The sequence below is a fragment of the Petaurus breviceps genome, unplaced genomic scaffold (genome assembly GCF_028583685.1).
Source record: "Petaurus breviceps papuanus isolate PSGF00001 unplaced genomic scaffold, PetGlider_PUasm1.0 129, whole genome shotgun sequence".
Taxonomy (NCBI): domain Eukaryota; kingdom Metazoa; phylum Chordata; class Mammalia; order Diprotodontia; family Petauridae; genus Petaurus; species Petaurus breviceps.
The window spans coordinates 2624275-2649813 of NW_027185665.1; the positions used below are offsets into that span (position 1 = coordinate 2624275).

The window sequence follows — 25539 nt, forward strand, 5'->3', positions numbered from 1 at the left end:
TGAGGCTTCTAGTATTGAAGTCACTTGTCCAAGGCATATAATCTGTTAGTAGCAGAGCTGTAACTAGAATGCAGGTCTCTCGGCTCTTCGTAGATTAAGTCTTTGCCCTAAATAATGGTTGCGTGTTATTAGGCCAACATAATATGTTCTTCTGTTTACTCCAGCTCCAGGTATAGGCCAGGTAACACTCTTTGAAAGGAAAACTGCTGCTCCTTCAGACATGTCACAACAGGTCTCTACTATATCACTCTTTGTCTTCTTCCGTAAGCTACACAAAATCGGTTCTGTTTTGCTGTAGTCATAGCTTGTATAGGAAGGGGCTCTAAATAACTGGCGTGGGGCTTCCAAAGAGGCATATGGAACATCATCACTTCTGCCCTCAAGTAGCTTCTGTTCTCTTGAGTGATATCGTACAGATACAAAATAATAATAACACTTTCCAGTATATAACAAGTAACCAACATTTACATAGAAGTGCTTTAAGAGTTCAGAGGCCAGTGAGCTGGATTTGGTCAAGGAAAGCTTCCTAGAAGAAGTGGGATTTAAGCTGGGTTTTACTGCTTAGTCCTAACCCAGGATACCACCTTTGCCTAGACTGGGAGTTCTTAACCTTTTTTTTTTTTAATGGTTGAGAAACCTTGGCAGTCTGGTAAGCCTATGGAACCTTTCTCAGAATAAAGTTTTTAAATGCATAAAATAAAATGCATGGCACCACAAAGGAAATCAATTATATTGAAATGCAGTTGACACTAAGGAGACTGTCTTTTTGGCTTCACAGGACTTGGTACCCTCTGTAGTTTGTGGTGTAGTTTCTAAAAGCAGGCTAGAAGGCATCAAAGTCTCTACCCTTTCTTCCAGCTCTAAATCTTTGATCTTTTGTGCATGGATAGCCTTGTGGACCTAGCATTACTATGAAAGGCAGAATGGATTAGTGACTAGACTTAGAATCAGGAAGACCTGGGTTTTAATCCTGCTGTAGACATTTCCTAACTGTATGACCGTGAATAAGTCACTCAGTCTTTTTGAGCCTCAGTCCCCTATTTGTAAATTGGGAATAATAATACCTATAAGTGCCTAGTTCTTAGGATCAAAAGATATGATGTATGGAAAGTGCTTTGCAAATCTTAAAGTGCTGCATAAACATCACTTAACAGTAGTGATGATGAAGCAGTGTCTATTAGAACTTCTGTGTCCTCTCCCTCCCTCTCTGCCCCGTGTCAGGCTGTAGCTTGCTTTCCCACCTCACAAGGGACTCTTAGTAGCTAATGTGTGTGAAGGGCTCTCAGCAGGATGATAGCATTTGCAGCCAGCACATTTGAATATTTCCAAGCCACGCCAGGGCCTCTTGCCACAAGAAGAGGACATTATTCTGGTAATTGTATCAAAAAGACTGTTTTGCGTCTGTCTCCGAATTTTGTGGCATCCTCTCTGGGAGAGCTCTCTGTCTGCTCTTGATGCTGGAGGAATCAATGTCTCACACTCAAGCTTGCCATTAGGGATTGTTGGTTTCCAACCCACGAATGCTAAAGCTGTTATTCTAGCTGCTTCGGATGCTTTGAGGCTTGTCTGTTTTTAAACTTTGGGGTGGGAAGGGCTAGAGCCGCCTTCAAGGTTGGTGTCATCTTTAGAATTCAGGGCGAGATCCTGCCCCTAGAGATGCTGCCATACAATGAGGCCTTCTTGCTTCAGATTTCAGTTCCTGGTGCTCACACCAGTGGAAAGGAGGGCCATAGGGGAAGAATAGAAGAAGATGATGTCTTCTGCAGACGTCTCTGCTCATCAAAGTATATAGCTGACCCTTCTGGAGGGTCAGCTCAAATCCCTGAATTGCTGTTTTAGAGGAATTGTAGCCTGCACAAGAGGTAGGTTTGGCATGGTCTGCTTTGAACTAGGTCAACTTAACCACTTGTGTGCCAGAATGCAAAGCTAGATCATATAATGCCAGGTAATGTATGTGGTTGGTGTGTATACTGCCCCAGAAGGGCACCAGCTAATGTGGCAATTTCTTTTTGGGGCTCCTAGTGTGCCAGGGAATAAGGGTAAAAATTTTGTCCTAATGGGGCCCCCAGTAATTATGGAACATGTATGAGCTTTAAGTTATGATATCTTCAAACTGGACTAAGACTTTTGGAACATACTCTATAAATAATTGGGTATGAGGGGACTTCCAGTTAGGGCCAGACTATCCCCAAAATGAAGAAACAACCTCAGAATGCCCCAATATAATAACAGCCTTAGAGACTAACCAAACAGATACACTGAGACTGCAAAAGTGTTTATGTTAATAGACATCGCTTGTTTATGTGTCATCTAGGGAACAAAGGAGAGAGAGGCATGGTGATTATATAGCCTTTATCAGTGAATAACAGTGCAGGAGAATTGGGGTTGAGGATGTCATCCGAAGGGGGTTGTCTGACCAGAAAAGGAGGTGGGCCTGCCAGGTAAATTGGACTGAGGGATAACCATTGGACAGTCTGAGAGGCTTTCAAGAAATCTAGAGGAAAGTCCTCAGAATGGTGGGTGAACCCCTTTGAGAAGGGTATGGACAGGAATGGTCCAGGATGAGAAGGCATAGATGTGTTTTTTGGACCAGTGGAAAGAATACCTTCATAGATGAGATCCCAGAGCCATTGAATTAGATATATTTGTATAAAATTATGTAATATATATATAATTGTGTATATTGTATTCAGTTATGTACATTATATTAAATACATGTATAATTGGATTCTATGTAATTGCATACATAGATCTACATATGTTTTAATTCAGGGAAATCATATGTTGGGGCCAATTTTTAAGCAGGGTTCTTCAAATGAGAACTATATTTTAAATTTCTAACATAATGAAAAAGTACACCAATGGTAACAGAAATACTGAATTTCAGGGCCCTCTCTTATAACTCATACTTGACCAATAAGCCCCTCTCATATCTGACAAGCATCATCCAGCCTCTCCTGGAACACTTCCAAGAGGAAAAGCCAGCAACTTCCCAAGGCAGCACTTGTGGATAGCTCTAAGCTTGAGGGATTTTTTCCTTATGTCAAGCAGAAATTGGCCTCTTTGTGACTTCTCCCCTCTACTCCAAGTCTAAGATCAAAGAGAATAATCCTAAAGCATCTTCCCAGTGATAGTCTTTGAGATACTTGAAGACACTTCTCCCGTCCCCCAGAGTCTTCTCTGCTTCAGGCTAAACACTTCCATTTACTTGAACTGATCTTCATACGGCATGGAGCCAAGGTTTATCACCATTCTGATTGCCCTGCTCTGGGTGCTCCCTAGTTTTTCAGTCTTTCCTAAAATGTGACACCCAGAACTGGGCATGGTCCTGATAGAATCTCACCAGGAGAAAATACAGTGGGGCTAAAGTAATGATAATGAGGATAACTAGTGTTTATATAGTGTTTTGAGAATTTCAAAGAACGGGGCAGCGAGGTGGTACAGTGAGTAGAGCACTGGCCCTGGAGTTAGGAGGACCTGAGTTTAGATCTGGCCTCAGACACTTAACACAAAAACTAGCTATGTGACCTTGGGCAAGTCACTTAACCCCAACTGCCCTCCAAAAAAAAAAAAAAAGCAAAATAAAAAAAGAATTTCAAAGTACTTTGCATTTGTTACCTCATTTGATCCTCTCAAAAAACCGTGGGAAGCCTCCTCATTTTAAAGATGAGGAAACTGAGGCAAACAGAGGTTAAGTGACTTGCCCAGGGTCACACAGTTGGTAATCTTCGAAGGTAGTATTAGAACTCAAAACTTCCTTATTCCAGTCTTGAATTCTGACCACTGTGTCACATCCCCTATTTTTAGAGGCTATTCCTCTCTTAATTCAACCCCAGATTACATTTGCTTTTTTTTTGTCTGCCATCTCATACTGGCTGACTGTTTTTGAGCTTTCTTGTACTCAAATGCTAATATCTCTTAGAAACTGCCATTGCACCATGCCTCTCCCATCTTGAAAAGTCAATTTTTTTCAGACCCAAATGTGAGACATCACTTTTATCCATATTCCCTTACAGATTATTACAGGTTTATCAGTCCTGAAGGGTCTACTGGTGACATCCAGCCAACCAGCCAGTTTCTTAAAGGCATGAACTGCTTGAAGTTAGAATGTTCTATTCTTGAATGTACAAGAATCACCCCAGAATGTACCCCCAGGCCACCTAGATTTGTGCCTGCTCTCTGTTTCATAGACAGGTGATTCAGTGGACAGAGTGCTGGGCCTGAAGTCAAGAAGACTCCTCTCCCCAAGTTCAAATCAGGCCTCAGACACTTACTACCTGTGTGACCCTGGGCGAGTCACAACCCTGTTTGCCTCAGTTTCCTCATCTGTAAAATGAACTGGAGAAGGAAATGACAAACCACTCTCTTATCTTTGTCGAGAAAACCCCAAATGAAGTCACAGAGAGTCAGACATGACTGAAATGACTGAAGAGCAACAACAAATGTCCTTCAGATATTCCGGAAGTAGCAAGGTATATTTCATATTCCAGTATTCCAACATGCCGGGAATGCCTCATCACTTCTCTCATCTCTTAGAATCCCTAGTTATATTCAAGGCTCAACTCCGATGCCACCTCTTATATGAAGCCCCTCTGACTCCCGCCTACTGTGCTCCCCAGTGTTTGTTGGGGGCGCTTCTCCGCCCCCACAATTACTCTCTATTTACTTTCTACACGGCTTGTGTTTACTACTCTTTACATATTGTTTCTCCCTGGTAAAATGTAGGCTCCTTGAGGGTAAGAATTGTTTCCATGTTTGTCTCATCTTTGTATTCCCATCACCCAGCCTGGTGTCTACATAGAGTGGGCACTTAATGGATTCTCATGGAAGTCATCTCCAATCTGAATTTATCTCTTGGGGGTAAACTAACCCAGTCATAGCCAGGGGAGGAAGCAAATAATTTAAAGGGAGGAGGCCATGAAGCTTCCTGTTCTCTGCCTCTGTAACTATTCCCCTGCCCTTGAGAGCTGGCTGGGGAAGTACTTGTTTTTAGTTGTGAGGAGGTTTGACTTTTCTAGCACAGCCCTTGCTTTGACTTTGTGCTTGGCTTGTCTGATGTTAAAGCCCAAATAGTGTGGGCCTTGGGTAGGTTTCAGTGTGTAGTCAGTCCATGCAGTGTGTCCTACTGCCTTCTGTTTCCTCCAGATTGCATCTCACTCAGCAGGAGCCTCATGTTCTGTGTGATCACACAGTTGATTCAGCTTTGATTCTGTCTCAGGGAATCAGAGAGAGGGGGGCTGCTAGAGCTTGGGACTGGGAGTTAGGGGGCAGCCAGGGTTCTAGGGCTAACTTTGCCCCTTAGCTCATATGATAGTGGGCAGGTTGCTTTCCTTCTCTTGGGTCTCAGTTTCTTATCTCCAAAATAAAGGGGTTATACAGCAATCAATCAATAATCAATCAACATTTATTAAGTGCTTATTATGACTTTATGCTAGGTGCTGTGCTAAGTACTGGAGACACAAAAAAGTGTCTCCAAACACGGTCCTCGCCTCAAGGAGGGCAGCGAATAAATATATACAAAGCAAGCTATGTAGAGGATAAATAGGAAATAATTAGCAGAGGGAAGATACTGGAATTAAAAGTGGTTAGGGAAAGCTTCCTGTAGCAGTTGAGATTTGATTTTATTTTAATTAATTAATTTATTTTTAGTTTACAACATTCAGTTCCACAAGCTTTTGAGTTTTAAATTTTTTTCGCCTTCCCTCCCCTTTCCCCTCACCAAGATGGCATTCAATCTGATATAAGCTCTACATATACATTCATGTTAAACATATTTTCACATTAGTCCTGTCACGAAGAAGAATTATAACCAATGGAATGAAAAACGAGAAAGAAGAAGTTGGAATTTTAGCTGGGACTTTAGCAGGGAAGCCAACAGGAAGAGAAGAAGAGGGAGTGCATTGCAGGCCTCGTGCAGAGAAAATGCCTGGAGCCAAGAGCCAGAGTATCTTGTTCATGGTATAAGTAGGAGGCCAGTGTCATTGGATTGAAGAGTATATGGTAAGGAGTAAAGTGTAAGAAGACTAGAAGGGTAGGAAGGATACGGGTTATGAAGGACTTTGGTTTGTATTTGATCTTGGAGGCAATAGGGAGCCACTGGGGTTTGTTGAGTAGGAGATGACATGATCAGATCTGCACTTTAGGAAAATCACTTTAGTGGCTGAATGGAGAATTGATTGCATCAAGGAGAGACTTGAGGAAGGCAGACCTACCAGCAGGCTACTGCACAATCCAGGTATGATGATGAAAGCCTGCACCAGGGAGGTGGCAGTGTCAGAGGAGAGAAGGAAGCATATTAGAGAGATGCTGCAAAGGTGAACTCCAAAGACCTTGACAATAGTTTGGATATTTTGGGGGTGAGAGATAGTGAGGAATCTAGATGGCTGCTAGGTTGTAAGCCTAAGGGACTGGGAGGAAGGGAGGAGGAAGGGAGTTCAGGGAGAAAAATAATGAATTCATTTTAGACATATTGAGTTTAACTTGTCTACTGGTCATTAGTTCAAGATACCTGAAAGGCACTTGGAGATGTCAGATTGGAGGTCAGCAGAGAGGTTGGGGGGAGGATAGGTAGATTTGAGACTCAACAGCATAGAGATGGTAACTCAGTCCATGAAAGTTGAGGAGACCACAAAATGAAGTAGAATAGAGGGAGAAGAGAAGAGGGCCTAGGGCAGAATCGTGAAGATGTCTGTGTTTAGAGGGCAGGATGTGGAGGAGGATTCATTAAGGAGATGCAAGAGTGGTCAGCTAGATTGGTGAACCAGGAAAGACAGGAGTTCTGAAACCGAGAGAGAAGAGATTATCAAGGAGGAGAGAGTTAAAGGCTGTAGAGAGACTGAGGAGAATGAGAATTGAGAAAATGCCATCGATTTGGCAACTATAAGATCACTGGTAACTTTGGAGAGAGCAGGTGCATAGAATGATAGGGTTGGAAGTTGGATTGTAAAGGGTTAAGAGAGTGAGGAGAGAAAGGGGAGAAACCTCTTGTAGAAGGCCTTTTCAAGGAGTTTCGCTAAAAGGGGCAGAAAAGATACAGTAATTATAGTTAGCTGGGATGGGAAGATCAAGTGAGGATTTTTTTTCAGAATGGTGGAGACATGGGATTTTTTTGTAGCTAGCAGAGAATAAGCTAGCAGACAGGGAGAAACTGAAAATGAGTGATAGAAGGGATGAAAGATGGAGGAGACGGAAGGGAATGATATTGCTTCAGCAAGAAGAGGGGTTAGCCTTGGTAAGGAGTTAGGTCACCTCATCATGTGAGACAGAGGTGAAGACAGAAGTAGTGGCAGAAGACACATGAGGGATACGGAAGAAGGAAGAGTGGAGAAGAGGGATAGATGATCTCCATGGTCCTTTACATTTCTTAAACTTGATGATTTTCTGACCTCATGGACTCTGAGGTTTGTTTCTTCTAAAATTCCACGAGTTTGTATTCGACTAGAATTGTGATTTCTAAGGTCCCTCAAGTTTTAAATTATATCATCGTGAGCAGTGGCAATTTAATGGACAAGTGAGGGTGGGGAAAGATTTACCTTTGCTTGACTAATTAATTCAAGAAGACCCTCAGTATGGAGAATATTGGGTTCATGAAGTTGTTATAGTATTAGATGAAGTTGGTTATAAAATCATCTTTGAAATTTTCATGCATTTTCTTATTTGCTCCTCACAAGCTGATGAGATAGGTATTAGAATTATGGAGTCATACCTTTAGAACTGTAAGAGCCCACTTTAGACCACATAGTCCAACTCCCTCGTTTTGCAGAGGAAACTGATGCCCACAGAGATCACACTAGCAGTTCAAATCAGAGTTAGAATTGGAACTCAGGTCCCCTGACTGCAAAGGAGGTTCAGAGAGATTCACTGAGTTACCCAAAAACCTATAGCTAGAAAGGGACAGAGCTGGGACTCTGAACCCAGAGCTTCCCATTCTATGTCTGGGTATCTTTCCTTTACTCACTAGAGGAAATTGAAGTTAAAAACCAGAACAAAACAATTCACCAAACCATATAGTTTGAGCTGTTAGGAGACTGGGGGATAGAGTATGAGGCTGACGCCAACTCTGGTATCAACCAAAACAGTCACTTTTTCTTGTCTCTTAAAAGAGGCTGTGAATACCACATGTCACTTGGTCACATCAGTGATTCCCCACATTTTCATTGTTCAAGGCACTCCCACACATGTTCTAATTCTGTGGCACCCCTAAATGGCACAGGGAGTTGGGGAGGAGAGGTTTTTTGGGGGAGAGGAGAGAGAGAGGGAAGCCTTTTCTTTTCTCTTTTGCTCTCTTGAGTAGTGAGCCCCATACCATCGGCTCATGGTACCTCACTCACATATGTAGGACTTGATTATTGAAGGCTTAACTTTTAAACAGTTGACCCCTGGCCCAAACTCTGGTTTTTGTATGAAGAAGGAAGGAAATTTAGACATGTGCATACCTGGGTACCCTTGACCCCACTAACGAATAAACATATGTATATACCAACTTCAGAGGCCAAAGTTGTCTGTCTGTCTCCTAGGAATTGTCTGATATCAAAACTTTCCCCCTCCCCAGTTCCTCCCCTTCCCTTCTTTTTATCACCATCTTAATCATGATTTACTTACTTATTTTTCAAGAGTCAATAGTTACTTTTAATCTACAAAATTTCTGTGCTCTAGCCAGGACACCAGTGACAGAGACAAATTTTTCTATCCCTCCCTAGGATCTGAGCTCTTAACTGCCTTGCATTTAGAAACCACGATGATAATGAGCAGATGTTTTTCTAATAATGAGAAGATGTGCAGACGCTGACACATGAGTATAGTTTCCAATACTTAAGTTAATTAGCAAACTGGAGCCCAGATAAATAAAGCTTTCCATTTCCTTTTCTGAAGTTTAGAGCATCTGATCAGGAGGCCCTCTTCTCCTTTCTCTCTTCTCTCCTCTCCCTCCTTCCTCTTTCTTCTTTATTCTCTCATCCAAGTTGACTATTCAGTCTGTAGATTGTCTTGACCCCTTTTAATACTTTTCTTCCCAATGTTTTCTTCCTCTCTCCTCCCCCTCCCTTTCCTCTTCTCCATTTCAGAATTTGAAGGAGGGGTAGAATTTAAATTTTTAAGTGTCAGCTAATTTGTTTACCCAGAACTGGTTCATAAACAGTTTACCACATCTGCCCTTCAAAGCTCTGGATCCTCGGATAGGATTTATTTATTTATTTTAAAGCAACTGGTGCTAAGTAACTTGCTCAAGGTTACACGGCCAGTTATTTTTTGTGTGGGTGCCAAGTATCTGAGGCTGGAACCGATCCCGGGTCTCCCAACACCAGAGCTGGCGCTCTTACTTGCTGCGCCACCTGGCTGCCCCACCTCGGATATGATTTAACATGCAGAGCTCCAAAATAATAACAACAAAAAGCTAACTCGATCATTTTCATGTTGATCATCCAGTTTGTTGGAAATCTGCCCTGCCCCCTCAGGTAATTCTCCTTCCTGGGCCTTGTGGCCACTATCCATTTTATTGCTCCACACTGGCCTCTTCCAGATGTGGTGCAGAAGAGAAAGGGGTAGAAAACTCAGTTTTGCAGTTTGTTAGTTACTCTTTTGGAGATCTTTATGAATGAAATAGGATAATATATATCTGAGGTCTTGTCCTGGAGGCAAGAAAGATGGCCCAGCAAATTATCTCTTAATTCTTCCCAGCCCAACATCCTGGGTTTTTCTGTGGATTTTGTTCTTCATTTCAGAACACGGGTTTAACAAATTTGGTCCCTGCGCTGATGGTATATTTACTGAACATCAGTGCCTGTTGCTAGCTGTACATTGAAACCAGAGACATGTGTTTTTAATAGACTTGTGAGTTTTATTTCTTGGTAAAAATAACAACATTCATATATTCTATCTAGGGACAAATGAGAAGGGATGTTTCAGGGGAGCTATTTAATTCCTGTCCCCATGTGACTGTTGTGGGAAACATTCTGTGTTGGGGAGGGTCTGGGACAGAATGCCCCATGGCCTTATAGTTTTGATATTCCTGACTTGTTCACGTGTACTCTCTGTGGAAAAGGCTGCTGGTCACCAAATGGTTTCTTAGCCTCACCCAAACATATGAATAGCATCAGTATCAATATTAGCAACTCAGATTAGGAAGGGCAATAACATTTCTATTTGTATACAGCAAATCTTTGCTCTTTTGGGGAAGAAAGTTGGGTGCAGTGAGTGGCGGAGGTGGCATGGTGTCCTGCTACTAGTTTTGGAGTAAGGAAGAGTTGGGTTGAAATCTTGACTCAGAAACCCACTAGGGGTATAAACCTAGGCAAGTCACTTAACTTCTTTGGGCCTCAGTTTCCTCATATGTAAAATGAAGGCATTGGACTAGAGATGACCTCTGAGGTAACCTTCTAGCTTGAAGCCTATGGTCTTATGAGTCAAAGGATCCCAGAAGAGTTAGAAGAGATCTCATAGAGCAGATTGGGGGAGGGGATATTCAGTGGGATGGCTATTTTGGGGTAGTGGGTAGGGGAAAAATGGGGAGAAAATTTGTAACTCAAAAACTTGTGGAAATGAATGATGTAAACTAAAGATATACATAAAATTTAATAAAAAAAAAGAAGAGATCTCATATTCCAGCCAGTTCACCCCATGCCTGAATGAGATTCCCCCCTACATTCTACCCATCAAGGAGCACCTTCATCCTTTTCTCAAAATCCTTTAGTCTTCCCCCAGCCTGCCAACGCAGCGCATTCTCCTTTTAAATGTCGTTGCTAAGAGTTTTTTCTTTATAACATGCCTAAATTCGCCTCTTTGCAACTTCCATTCTTTGCTTCTAAATTCTGTTCTGAGACCAAGCAGATGCTTTAAAAAAAAATTTCATTTTTTGGAGGGATAAGTATATCTTCTGTTGACTCAGATAAGGAAAATGAGGAACCTTGTTCTACTCTTTGGACCTTTGGATGGGCGTGGGCAAGGAGATAAAAGTAAAAACCCTGTCATTTGTAAAAGCTGATGCTAAAAGGGGGCTTGTAACAGACTTTTCCCCTTTCTTTCTGAAGCAACTGAATCATGTCGCTTGTTTGCAGTTTTGGTTTTTTTTTTTTGTTATTGGTGGTTCTTTTTTTTTTTTTTAAATTATGCTTCCCTTTACATAATGGAAGTTTTAAAAATTTTTTTTTTTTTTAATTAACAAAAATTCTTTTTATCTTCCCCCCCCCCCCCCCCCCCCCACTTCCACCCCTCCTTGCCATTGGGATAAAAAAAACAAACCACAAAAACCTTGAAATAATTTTGCATAGTTAAGCAAAAAAAAATAAAAATTCTAGCAATGGCAACGTACAAAAATTATTTATATCTCACTGCACCCTGAATCTATTACCTCTCAGTCAAGAGGTTAATAGCATGCTTCATCATCAGTCCTCTAGATAATGGTTGGTCATTGCATGATTAGAATTCTTTTTCAAAGACGTTTGTCTTTACAGTGGTGTTTTATTATAAGACTTGCTTTCCTGGTTCTACATACTTCATGCTATATCAGTTCATACAAATCTTCCCAGGTTTTTCTGAAACCATCACCTTCATAATTTTTTTACAGTACAACTATATCTATTATATTCATATACCATAATTTGTTCAGCTGTTCGATCACTCCCTAAGTTTCCAGTTCTTTGGCACTATAAAAAGAGTTAATGAAAAGAAATATTTTTATGCCTTTTTTCCTCTTTCCTTGATTTGACAGAGGGGTTTTTGCTAAGTTTTGTAGGCTCATGAGAAGCAGCATGGAGAACTTTCCTGGAAGCCAGGAAAATCTGGGTTAAAGGTCTGCCTCTGATGTATGCTGACCATGTGGCCTTGGGCAAGTCTCTTAAACTCTGAGTTCTCTTGATAACTCTCTAATATTCTAAGTTACAGAGAAGGTATTTTTGTAGAAGGAATTTCCTCACTGAGAAGTTTCCTTTACCAAAGAAATCAGGCATAGAGGCCTTATCTCTATCCTTATCACAAGATTCAGATGTGGAAGGAAACTTAGATAATATCTGTTAGATATCATGTACAGTAGAGCATTTTTTCGTAAAGAGAATACTTACTTCCTAATTTACCTCTCCTGAAGATGATTTTTCATGTTCATTTCACCTGGATAAGTATTAAGCCATTGTATGTTGTTATTGGTTGATCAGTCATATCTAAGCTCTGACTGCAGAGGAGGAAGTGAGGCTGGTGATGTTGCACAGCCCTCCCTCACTTAAATCCAATTCACTTGAATGTCATGGCATCACCTACCTGATGTCCTGGTCCTCTTTGAGAAGCAAGGAGAAACAGCAACCTCTCTGAGTAGAGAAGGAGCTGCCCACTAGGGACCAAACTTCCAGGTGGTTAACACATCTATCTTCCTTCCTTCGTTCGTTCGTTCCTTTCTTCCTTCGTTCGTTCGTTCGTTCCTTCCCTTCTTCCCTCCCTCCTTCCTTCCTTCCCTCCTTCCTTTCCTCCCTCCCTTCCTTCCTTCCTTCCTTCCTTCCTTCCTTCCTTCCTTCCTTCCTTCCTTCCTTCCTTCCTTCCTTTCCTTTCTTCCTCCCTTCCTTTCCCTTTTTCTTTCTTCTCTCTCCACATAGGGTATCACATTCTTACTTGCTGGTGCTTGTAATGGAAATGCAAATTTAAAGATCTTCCCTGCCCCTAGGCTAAAGTGCACCTGGAGCCTGGGGTGGGAGGTTTGTTTTTCAGTAGATACTTTTTGATTGGGCAGTGAGTCAATAAGGTTGTTACATTCTCTGAGCCAGGAGAAGGCTGTATAAGCCCTGATGTGTAGCTTTGTTTTGGGGCTCACTTTGAGAAGTGTTCTGTGATTTGATCAGATGAGACTCTGGGAAGCCGTTGTTGAGAGCCCCCCCCTTCCCCCCCCCTTTGAAAAACCCAGATGTTGATTTGGTATGGATGTAATGGTTGGACAGTTTGGAAACTGTCTACTTGATCTGTTTCTCTGTCTTGATAATTCTGTCTGTATATTCTGAAGTTCTGGATGCTGACCTTTTTCCCCTAAACTAGGTAAATGATACATATGTGACTGATTCAAGTAAGCTTGTTAACCCATTTTGAGTTGTTTTCCTTTATCAAAGCAGATCCAAGAACCTGTATTGGCAGCCACCCTGGGGACGCTTGGGGTGCTTGCCCCTACAGTGATCTGTCCAAAAGAAATGTAAATTTTAATCTCTGAAACTTTCTCTTTTTTTGGTTTTGTTTTTCCTCTTAAAGATCAACCTTAACTCCAAATCACTCTGGTCCCAGACCAAGCTTGGTCATTGTTTGGGCCCCAATTGGCTCAAAATAAATGTAAATAATAATTGTTTTTGTTTTGGCCTGAAACCCTGAGGAACCCCTCCCAGATCTATTTTTTGGGGGAGGGGCATTTTTTGCCTCTTTTTTTTTTTAAATTAAGCCTTAATCACTGAATGAATGCTGCTTTAGTCAAAGTGACACTTTTTAAAGACCTTAGCTTGAAGAGCCCAAGGAACCCTTCTACATCTGGGGCCATCTCTATATGTGGAGATCCATATCTGACCCCTGGGCCTATATCTGTGCTAATCCATATCTGGCCACTGGACCCAGATGGCTCTGGAGGAAAAATTGAGGCCAGTGACTTGGCACAGCCCTCCCTCACTTAAATCCAATTCACTTGTATGTAATGGCATCATCTCCCTGATGTCATGATCCTCTTCAGGACCAAAGGACAAACAGCACATCCAATTCTCTGTAGCTTCATGGACATGGGGTTGTCTTGGCAAAGATACTGGATTAATTTTCCATTTCCTTCTCCAGTGAATCCTTTTGTCAGACAGAGGTTAAGTGACTTGCCCAGTCCCACAGATAGTCTGTATTTGAACTAAGGTCTCCCTGATTCTAGGCCCAGCACTCTATCCACTGACCCACCAGCTGCCTCACGTCATACCAGAAAGATTCTGAGAGAGCAATTCTTATATTGACAGCATATAATTAAGTGCCCAAATGCATGGTACAGGGAATGCAAAAACTGCTTTTGTTTGCTTAGCACCCACTCTGGTAGGTGATTACTAAGTGTGTTTACTAAGTTGAATAAATAATAATGATGATGATTATAGGTAACATTTATGTGTATTTTTAATTATGAAAGGTTAGGAAGGAGAGTGATCAGTTTTTACTGTTGGGGCCTGAGGAAGCTTTGAGGAAGAGCTGGGCCTTCCAAGGGAGGACTGAAAGAAAGGGTGATTAGATCAGGTGGAAAGGAGTGAGGCCAGTAATTCTAAGTATTTCAAAGGCTGGGCAGGAAGTCTGAGAGTGTGGGTGTGAGTGTGTTTGGAGGGACCAGGAGAGCAGGGCACTTCTGGGAGGACCTCGAAGAGACCTGCCTGACTGGTCTTGAGGATATTATACTGGGGAGTTGCAGGTGATAAGTTTGAATAGGCATTGGGTTTATTTAGAACAAGGCTTACAGTTTACTTAACAAATTAATTTTTTTTGTTTTGTAGATAATGCAAAGGTAATTTTTTGCTTTGTGAGTCTGAATTATCACCACATGTGTAATTTCAGAGCTAGGAGTGACCTTAAAAGTCATTTAGACCAGCTCCCTGATTCTAAGTCTCAATTACAGAGCTTTTACTATGGCATTTATATCAGACTGTAAAAATTCTTGGCTTTTGCTTGCCTACCTCCTTGCTCTACTTCCTTGCCTACCTCCTTGCTTTCTTCTGTCTGTAGAGATAACCTATTCCATTGGAGACGTTAAAAATGCAGGCACAGGAAGGGGGTGGGATGAGGACAAACAGTTCACTGAGCCACATTGTCTATCCTACACTTATGGGATCTGGGCTTAACCATCAAACTGCTTATGGGAAGTGAGGGAGCCTTCTGGGTGTGCCACGTGGCAGAGCACAGCTGAGTTCAGAGCCCGACCCTTAGCCCTTTGTTTGGGAGTGTTCTCTGGCTATGGAGATTATTCTGTCCTTGGTCATGTACTCTTCAACTCCAATTGGGGTTTGGGGTGGGGAGAAATCCTAGCTCAGCTTTATTTGTGGTAAAGGAAGCAGGGGTTTTTAAGCAATGGTCGTATATTTGTAAAGTTGTCTGCTAGGTCAATGGTCAAGGGACAATTTTGAGTTCAACTTAAGATCAGAGAAAAAGGTCCTTAGCTCATAATTCCTTTGTCTCACACTTGAGGAACTCAGTCTGTTTCTCTTTCTAGCCTGAGTTTTTCCAAAGTTGATATTTATGGGCCTCCATAATGGAGGTCAAATAAATGTGTGTGTGTGTGTGTGTGTGTGTATTTGAAATAAAACAATAGGGGATACTTGAAGGTTTTTTCAAGTCAATAAAGAGATGGCAGGATTAATTTTGTTCCATCTTTTAAGAATCATGAATTTTTGGAGAGGCCTTAGAAAAATATGTGTGTGTGTGTGTGTGTGTGTGTGTGTGTGTGTGTGTGTGTGTGTGTGTGTGTGTGTGTGTGTAAGGAGCTAGTGACTGGATCAAAGCAGTTTTCAATGGAAGATAACTTTTTAACTCAACTGCTGCAAAAGCTATTAAATAAATATAATTCCTTTCCTCTTTTTTTAAAAAAATTTTCCAAGGAAGTTGCTCCCTGCTACAGGAACTTAGGTACAGGGGGGGACGGTTGTCCCTCTTCCATAGTCCTGAATTAAGGGCTTGTGGAATGTGTCCTTTTGGTGGGTCAGGAATGCATAGGAAAAGAATAAACTCAGATTGCAAATATTCCATCTATAACCACACACACACACACACATATATAGGTGTATAAAAATCAATTAGCAAAATTATCCAGTTCAATAAATTCTAAACAATTCTTTCTAAAGGTACTCAGTAAAATGAGAAAATGCACAGTCACTGAGGTAATCACCAAGGTAGTCACCAAGGCATACCACCCCTGCCTACAGATCTCAGCAGCCGGGACGGTCACTGGGTCACTGGAAGGCCAGAGAAAACTGCTTTTCCTTATTTGCCCCTTGTATTTAGATCCAAGCCAATCTGTTTTCAGGCTGCACGAAATCTGACCATCCATCTTCCCTGAGATCAGAAATAAAGATCTTCTTGTCCGTTATTCCCAGGCATGGATCAGTCAACCACATTTGATGAGTTTCCTTTCTTTTTCTTTCCTTCTTTTTTGGTGTGAATTTTTATTCATTTTTAGACAAATACAAAATGAGAAAAGGAAAAAAAAAACACACACTGCCATGTACGCAGCAGAACATAAGAGTCAGTATCAAACAACTTCCATTTGAAGAAAACCTATGAAAGGTGGCTAGGTGGCACAGGGAGTAAAGTGCAGGCCTGGAGTCAGGAGGACCCGAGTTCGGTTCTGGCCTTGGACACTTAACACCCACACCAAAAAGCTAGCTGTGTAAGCTTGGGCAAGTTACTTAACCCCAATTGTCCTCCAAAAAAGGCAAGAAGAAAACCTATGTAATAAATACTACACATTATTTTAAAGCTACCCAGCTTTCCTTTGCTTCCTTCTAGGTTTTCTTTTGTTCTCTGCTGTGCACTTTTAAATATATTTTTTCCTGTGGGGAGAGTTGCATGTGCTGACTATGCTTGGATACTTACTGCTGCCGCTATGTGCTGTGATGGGGTCCAGGAGGCCTGCAATGGATCATGGAAGTCATAAGATCATAGATTTGGCTCTGGAAGGGACCTCAGAGACCACCTATTCCAACCCCACCATTTTACAACGAAGAAAACTGAGGCTTTAGGAGCCCAAGGTGACATATAGTAGTAAGGAACGGAGGATAGGTAATAGAGTTTTCACTGGGTCCTAAGACTCTAGAGTTAGCATTCTGTCTACAATATAAGGGGCTTCTGGCCCTCAGCTGAAGTGAGTTTTTGATTGTGCTCAGGAAGATAGCCATTATGATCCTAGGCTTATAATCTGTGAGTGAGACTGGTCTGGTATTGGATAATTCTGGATCCTTCTTCTCTTTGTTCTTTTCCTATTCCTCCTCCCCCCTCCTCCTTCCCCTTCTTCCTCCTCCTCTTCTTCCCCCTCCTCTATTCTTCCTCCTCTTTCTCCTCCCATCCTTCCTCCTCCTTTCCCCCTCTCCTTCCTCTTCTTCCCCCTGCTTCTCCCATTCTCTCTCCTCATCCCCTTTTTCTTCCCCTCCCCATTCCTCTTTCTTCCCCTTTTCTTCCTATTCCCTCCCTCCTCCATTCCTTCTCCTCTATTCTCTTCTGGTTCCCAGGTCAGCCTAGCCATGCTGTTAGAGAGGGTATCTTGCTCTCAGGTTTACTACTTGTCAAGGATTATGACAATATTTATAAAGTGGTTTTGATTCTCAAATAAAGGCCATCTTCATTATAAGACCGCTAAGCACTTCTTATCATGAAGACATTATTTGGGAGGAAAATGGTGTTAATACTATGTCTTTGGGAGTTTGAGTGAACCTTTATAGAAAGAAGATGACTAGAAAGGCAGATAAGAAATCTATAATGGGTGTGTGTATGTCTGTGTCTCTGTGTGTGAGTGTGAATCAGCCCCACAAAGCAGCCCTCTCGGCCTTTATACCTACCCAGGGCACAGTCCTGGCTACAGCTCTTTCAGAGATCTTTTGGTGGTAGGAGGTACTTGGCATGAGACAAAGTCTTTTAGGATTAGCATAGGGAGGCTATATGGTATAGCCGGAAGAATACTGAATTGGGAATGAGGAAATCTGGGTTCTGGTTCTACCCCTGAATAGTTTGTATGAATTTAGGAAGAAGGGAAGGAAAGCGCTTATCAAGTGCCTGCTGTGTTCCAGGCACTGTACTAATAAGTGCTTTTTACAAATAATATCTCGTTTGAGCCTCACAACAGCCCTGTGAGATAGGTACTATTTTTTTTACCATTGAGGAAGCCGAGGCAAACAGAATTTGAATGACTTGCCCAGGGTCATACAGCTAGTATGTCTGAGTTAGTGTCATAGTTATATGATATAGTTAGTGTCTGAGGCCAGATTTGAGCTCTGGTCTTCCTGACTCCAGATTCGAGGCTCTGTCCATTGTACCACTTACCTACCTTAAGGTGAATGTCAGCTTCATCTGTATATTTGATCTAGCCTTGGGGCCTCTAGTTTTGCCTGCACATAGGGACACAGCTCCTCCTGACTGGAGGTGAGAAGGCTGAGCAACTTCTGTGTGTCAGCCCAGGTCCATCTGTAAAATGAGGGGCTTCATGGGGTTTGTGACTTAGAGCCAGATTGGGACCTTAGAGATCATCTTGCCTTACCCTCTCATCTTACAAATGAGGAAACTAAGGCAGGAGAGAGGTGAAAGGTCTTGCCTAGGGTCACGGAGTCAGGATTTTGAATCCAGGTTCTCTGAATCTTTAAGGCGTTGCCTCCATCTACCAGTCTGTGATTTCCTGGTCCAGAGCCCTTTGCTGTCTTTGTAATTCTCCAGCTGCTCGTAGGATTAGAGCAGAGACAAGGCAGGCTTAATGAGCAGCAGGACTGGCTGGGTGGACTTCTCGCTGACCCAAGGTAACAAGTTCCCCATTCACGAGCCAAGTACTCAATATATAAGCCCTCTAACATCTAATTCAAGGAACTTAGTCTCTGAGGGAGAAAACAAAACCATGCCCATTGTATTTGTTTTTTTCTCTTTTAAAACCAGACACTACTTGGAACTTTTGTGAATTGTGATGTCTGTGATTAACTTTTGGTTCTTAACAAACTGTTCCTGCTCATTTAAAAGAAAAAATAATGGTAATTTACATTTATGCAGTGCTTTCCAGTTAGGAAAATCTTTGCATTTTCTGATTTGAGCCTCATAGTAGGTAGGCAACGCAGGGTTATTATGAGAAGCAGTATGGTGTAAGGGAAAAAATACCAGCCCTTAGAGGCCTAGTTCTGTATTTACTCCCTGTAAGTCACTTGGTCTATTTGTGCCTCCGTTTCCAAATCTGTAAAATGGGGCTACAATGAGACTTATACTATTTCACAGAATTGTTGCAATGAAAGTATTTAGTAAAGCACTGTATAAATATATACCATTACAATCATATATAAAATAAAGATGAAAAAAACTGAGGCTCAGAAAGGTAACTTACCCCAAATCACATAGCTACTGTGCAGCTTCGGCAGCTAGGTGGCCCAGTAGATAGAGTGCCAGGACTGGAGTTAGGAAGATTCATCCTCCTGAGTTCCAATCTGGCTTCAGAAACTGTATGACCCTGGGCAAGTCACTTAACCCGGTTTGCCTTAGTTTCCTCATCTGTAAAATAACCCCAATGGGGTCACGAAGAATCATCATATATAACTGAAAAACAGCAGAACAGCAAGGATGTAACAAGCTACTCCTGGAATCTAGCATCTTTTGTCTCCCAGTTCTAGGGCTTCCTCTACTGCACCATGTCACCTTTTTTGCTATGGTAGAAGGGCTGGGATAACATCCTCTCCACCAATGTTTTCCAGAACTTCACCAGCTTGGAAAGAATGGTTCTTTCAAGCCCATATTCTGGCTTCAGTGTTCTGTCTGACCATGTCATGGTGAAGGGGCATGGAAGAGGGAGTCAGCAGTGAGTCCCACCCAGGAAGAAGGCACTCATAGGCACTGCTGAGTTAAATCTAGTTAGTAGAGCAATGGCAAGCAAGTTCTGGGGTTTTTTTGACTGTCTCCCAGTCTTTGGGAAGTTTATAGCCTGGCTGAGATAATAGCATCCACAGAGGAGACAAGCAAAGAAGAATAGTAGAATAATTTTTTGATGATAATACCACTGCCGAATGTCAAGGCTTGACTGGGTAAGGGAATTATTACCAGAGGAAAGAAGGTTGAGTTGGCTAGGACAGGTAGGATTTAGATCATTTAGAGGTGGCTAAGCAGTAAGGGGAGTGAGGTGGGGGGAAGAACATTCCATGCAGGGAATAAGGTAGGCCAAGGCCCAGGTCTGGCATATATGGGAGCAATGAGGGAACTTGTCTGATCGTATTGGGGAAAAGGAAGGTGCAGAATGACGGGGGAGCCCAAAGACAGTGGAGAGATGATCACTGGTGAAGGTGAATGACAGTCATCTGGTATCTCCACAGCCCCTTCACCAATATGGTGCCTCCCAGTGACATGCAAAGGGCCAGAGCTGGACTTCAGGTGGAAGGTCACTGGCAACTGGAGTGGAAAGCCACGTAGGCTGAGCATGGGCTGGTAGGACAGTTTCAGGTTGGCCAGTGGCACAGCAATTTCCTCATTGTTGTGGTTTTGGGCCACCACCTCCACACCATTGCACTCCTGTTTAGCATCCTCTGTGAGGCAGAGCATGGGCAGTGCTGGCACATCCTCCATGTTGTCTTCCTCCTCCACCTGGAAGGACCTAGCTCTTCTGTGCCTGGACTGCCAAGGAGGCTGAGGGGGCGGCCATGCTGGAGGGATCATCTCAGCAAGCAAGTTTTAGAGTCATTCAATTTTGATTCACCACATGTTACCAAACACCTCAAGAGTTAATTATGTTAGGGGCCAGGTGTTGCAGGAGGCTGAGTAAGCCTTGCCACCCCCTGTGTAATCAAGCCCCTTGGCTCTTCTGGATGGATGGAGTAAACACCCACAGCTCTTTGCTAGAGCCAAGAGGGAACACTGGTTCTGTAATCAGGCTGCTTCCAGCCTCTAGAATTCCCAGCCTGGACCAGTTCTGCCCCATTCTCTGACCTCACCCACTCCCTGGCCTCTCCTCACACCTGGGACTGGGTTGGTTCCAGGGACCTGGCCAATGGATTTTCTTGATCCAGAGTTTGGTGTGGTATCAAACCAGATGGGCAGTCACATTTGTTTATTCACTAAATAGTATTCCCCCCCCCCCAATTACATGTCAGGACAATTTTTAGCATCCATTTTTACAAGATTTTGAGTTTCAGATTTTTCTTTCTCCCTCCCTCCCCTCCCCTCTTCCTGAACGCATTCATAGGGGAAGGGAAGGGGGGAGTTCAGGTGAGTGCCTGCTTTCACTCCACCATCTTGGCTCCACCTACAGGCTTTCCTTTATCTCTGTCCCCTAGCGTATGAGGTTTTTGTTGCTGTTTTCATTTGGATTTGTGTTGGAAAGTTTGCATCATCTATGTATCACAGACTTTCCAGCTTCAGAGGGCTGCCAGGAGGCAATCTAATCAAACTGGTAGGGAAGCAGAAACCTGTCTACACCTGAGCAACCGAGTGACCAAAGCATCTTCACCTAGAGACCATCAAGTGGCAGAAGGAGCCATCTTTGGAAGAACCTCACTCTTCTGTTTCCCCTAACTAAAAGAGGTTATACATGTGCTATCATGGAAAGCATTTCCATATTAGTCACCGTTGTGAAAGAAGACACAGACCAGAAGGAAAAACAAAACATGAAAAAGAATGAAGTGAAAAGAAAAGGCTTCAGTCTGCCATCAGGGTCCTTCAGTTACATACCTGGATACAGATAGCCTTTCCCTGCCTGAGTCCTTTGTACTTGTTTTGGGTCCTTGTGTTGCTGAGCAGAGCTGAGTCCTTCACAGCTGATCATCACACAATGTTGCTGATGCCGTGTCACATCTATTTATTCTCCCGTTTGTAGTATCATAGGATTTAGAGCTGAAAAAGACCTTCCAGTTCATCTCCCTCCATTATATGGTGCTTCTTCTCTGAACAGACCGTGTGCATGTAATAACTGTATATTATAGTGTGAGAAATATGCTTAGTCTAAGAATAAATAATATTCACTGGAAAACCAAGAAGATTTTCATTACGTTTATTTTATATTTATTCTTTCTGAATAAATGGGTAGTTCCCTTAATGGAGTATGTCGTCTCAGACAAATGAGAGCCATTTTATGCTGCTTGCATTGGAATTCCCCGCCTTGGCTAGGTGCAGCTCAGGAAGCATGTGTACAAGTCTCTAACCCCCTGCCTGATCCAAAGCCTGGCCCTGTGAGATCACAGCTCTGGTTAGAATCAGTCACCTCTGACCCACATTCTGCTATCAAAGATAGGAGCACTTTTAATTCTGTGGAAACACAATTCCTCACATCGGTTCCCACAATAGCTATTGCTGATTTTGTCTTATCCTTCCGATGACTGTAATCTCCATGAGGGCAGGAATTATCTTTTTTTTGTTGCTGTTTAGTTGTTTCATATTTTTTTTGACCCCATTTTGGGTTTTCTTGGCAGTTACGGGAGTGGCTTACCATTCCCTTCTCCAGCTCACTTTATAGATGAGGAAACTAGGGCAAATGGGGTTAAATGATTTGCCCAGGGTCACATAGCTAGTAAGTGTCTGAAGCCAGATTTGAACTCAGGAGGATGAGTCTTCTTGACTCCAGGGCCAATGCTCTATCCATTGCTCCACCTAGCTGCCCTGAATTGTCTTTTTTCTCTTCCAACACCTAGCACAGAGCTCTGTACAAGTTGTGGGCCTCATGGATACTTCCTGAATGAATGAATAAATGACTCCTATCAAACCTCCAAACACAACTGCCCAGGTACGGGCCTGGGTGGTTGGCCAGTGTGACAACCAAACTCTTGATTGCCTGCCTCTCTGTACCAGTTAGGCTGGTGCATCTCAACAAAAAGAGATCTGGTTGAGTTTTTTTTTTCCCCTCTCTCTGGTTTCACTGCAATAAGTATGTTGCTGAAATGATTGCTGTCTACAATTCTTTGGATCTGACTTTTTTTCTTATGGTTATGCATCAGTTTATAACTTCAAAAATGACCCTGGGGTTGGTCTTTGAGAATCAGTAGTCAGGAAGTGAAAGAGAATGTGGACAGCTTGGACAGTAGCATGGGAAGTGATCTGGGAGGAAGAGGAAGTCAAAAGTTTTCTCTGTGACCTTGGACAAAATCAGGGGTGGGGAACGTGTGGCCTCAAGGTCATATGTGGCCTCAAGGCCACGGGTTCCCCACTCCTGGGCAAAGCATTAAATGTCTCTGAGCCAGCCTCTCTGCCTCCTGGAAGAGGCTCCCTTCTGCCTTGTGGTGTGGAGGATTCACGTTTAGGGAGACAGTGAGATGTCCTGGAAGTCTGAGTCCTCACATTGCCATGCTCAGACTCTGTGTCTCTGGGCAAGCCTTTTAATCTCTCTGAACTCAGTTTCTTCATCTGTAAGATGGGGATAATAATGATACCACTTTCCTCTAAGTGTGGTCATAGTGATCAGAGGAGATAGTATATATAAAACATCTGTCACTATGTAGATAGTGTATATAAAACATCTGTCACTATGTAAGTATGAGGTGGTTATATTAATAGGGATAGGGAACTGAAGCTGGGCTCCTTAGGTATCGGCAACCTCTTGTTAAGGAATTCCCTCTACTCATTCAAGTTGGTACCTTTTTCTGCAACTTAAGCCTCCAGCACTGAAAGGTTAAGGGATGGGGCAGCTAGGTGGCTCAGTGAATAGAGCACCGGCCCTGGAGTCAGGAGGAGCTGAGTTCAAATTCGGCCTCAGACACTTGACACTAGCTGTGTGACCTTGGGCAAATCACTTAACCCCAATTGCCCTGCCCTCTCCCTTCCAAAAAGCAAAAAAAAAAAAAGAGAAAAAAAAGGTGGACTTGCCAAGGGTCACAAAACCTCTCTGTGCCAAGGGTAGAACTCAAACTCAGTCTTCCTGGCTCTGAGGCCCATTCTCTGTCCACTATGTGATGCTGGTTCTGGGCCATTAATGCCTCTCATAATATTAATATCAATATTTATTTCTCAAATGTTTAGAGCTCCTTATATGTGATGTAGAATTGCACTCTTGACAAGGAAATTTAGGCCAAATTCAAAGACAGAGATATAATTAAACTCACCTTCTGTGGGTCACTTTATTGCTATGTTTATAGGTTAAGGTGTGTGGGCAGGTCAACTTTTGCAGAAATTTGAGGCTAAAAGGGGTGCGCATCTTCTTTCTGGTTCTTTTCACAAGTACAAAATAACATTTATGGAAACTAGGGTGGGAGGTAGCAGGAAGGGAGAACAAAGTCTATTTTCATATCATCACTAACATTGTTTCCCCAATTTGTTAGTGACCTGTGATTTAATTAGGTGGGAACTCCTTCTACCTGGAAGCTGACCCAGGCTTAGAGAGACTCAGTGACTTACCCATGGTCACTCATCTAATAAGTGTCAGAGGTAGGATTTGAACCCAGTCCTGAATCTAGTACAGTAAACATCCATTATACCATGCTGCCTTGCTACACTTTATTGTAGGGCAGTCTTTGGGGCAGCTGCCTCCCTTTCTGTCCTGTTTCCCCTTCAGAACAGAAACCTATTAACCTTTTCTCTTAGATGGGCTTTTTCCTTCCCTGAGATAAATACCCTTGAGATGAACACCTTCAATAGTTTGGCTTCTTCAATAGCTGCATGACCTTGAGCAAGTCACTTAACCCTGTTTGCCTCAGTTTCCTCATCTGTCAAATGAGCTGGAGAAGAAAATGGCAAACCATTGCAGTATCTCTGCCAAGAAAACCCCAAATGGGGTCATGAAGAGTCAGACCTGATTGAAACGACCAAACAATAACAAAATGGTTTTTAAGGTCCTTCAGCATCCTTTTTAGTCTAGCGGTTCTGTGTTTTTCCAGAATATCCCACGATTCACAATGATCAGAATGGGTTTTTTTTTTCTTGGCAGCTCAAACAATGATGGATGTTTGGTATAAAGTCTACAAGTCCTGTAAGGTCCTGAAAATGCCACCAGAGACTCATGAAAGAACACTGGTTATTTTCTGTCTCATTTAATTTTTTAAGTGGATTTTATTGTATCGTTCTTTGAACATCAGTCATCTGAGCATGGTAGATCTGGAAAAACTCAGTTAACTGGAACCCTAATTAATCAGAACATCCCTGATCATTGACTACTCTGGATAACTAGTAATCTGTCTTTCTGCTTGGTAGGTCAAAAGGCAGCAGGGCATAGTGGGGAGCTCAGTGGATGGAAAGTCAGGGACCCCGAACTCAGACCCTAACTCTGCTCTTTATTACCTAGGGGACCTTGAGCAAATTACCTCAACTTCTCCTTGATTCAGTTTCTCCATTTGGAAACCGAAGGGTTGTACTAGATCAGGGGTGGCAAGCATGATGCTTGCAACACTCTGCAATGCCATTTGAATCACATTAAATTGGGAAATATTTAACTAAAAAAGTGAAAATACAATAGAACTCAGAAAAAGTTAACATGTTGTTTTGTGAGTCAACGTGCAGCCTGCAGGGATCCTTCTGTTCATTTTAGGGGACTCTTTCTGAGTTTGACATCGATAGACTAAATGATCTCTTCCCAAGGCTCCTTCCAGTTCTAAATCCCCATAATCTTATTTTAAAACAGGAATTACAGATGGGTAAATCCAAGGCTGCTCTTCTTATCTCCACTGTTGTCTTGAATTGTGTGACTTCAGGTAAGTTACTCCTGAAGATAATAAACCTTGGCTTTAATTGATTAGCTTTTGTGTGTCTAGCCCTGTGCAAAGTACGTCTGAGAAAAAGCCCCTTCCTCCTCCTTTTACCACTATGCTTATGTACACACACACACACACACACACACACACACACACACACACACACACACACACACACACACACACACACTTTTCTGCAGCCATACTCCCTTCATGGAGACCTTATTGTACAGGACTA

At 42.5% G+C, this 25539-nt stretch overlaps 1 protein-coding gene and 1 long non-coding RNA gene across 4 annotated transcripts in view; both read left to right on the top strand.

Moving 5' to 3' along the window:
- Positions 1-25539, top strand: part of LOC138172841 (uncharacterized) — a 578919-nt gene that overhangs the window by 45240 nt on the left and 508140 nt on the right. The gene's annotated exons all lie outside the window — the stretch shown is intronic.
- LOC138172796 (PDZ domain-containing protein 2-like) overlaps positions 1-25539 on the top strand; it is a 494585-nt gene that overhangs the window by 13954 nt on the left and 455092 nt on the right. For 2 of the 3 annotated variants that reach the window (XM_069102689.1, XM_069102671.1), the window contains exon 1: positions 25246-25301. The exons of the other annotated variant lie outside the window; for it this stretch is intronic. The gene's annotated coding sequence lies outside the window, so the exon portion shown is untranslated. Of the gene's footprint in view, positions 1-25245; positions 25302-25539 lie in introns of those variants that run through there. 3 annotated transcript variants of the gene reach the window in all.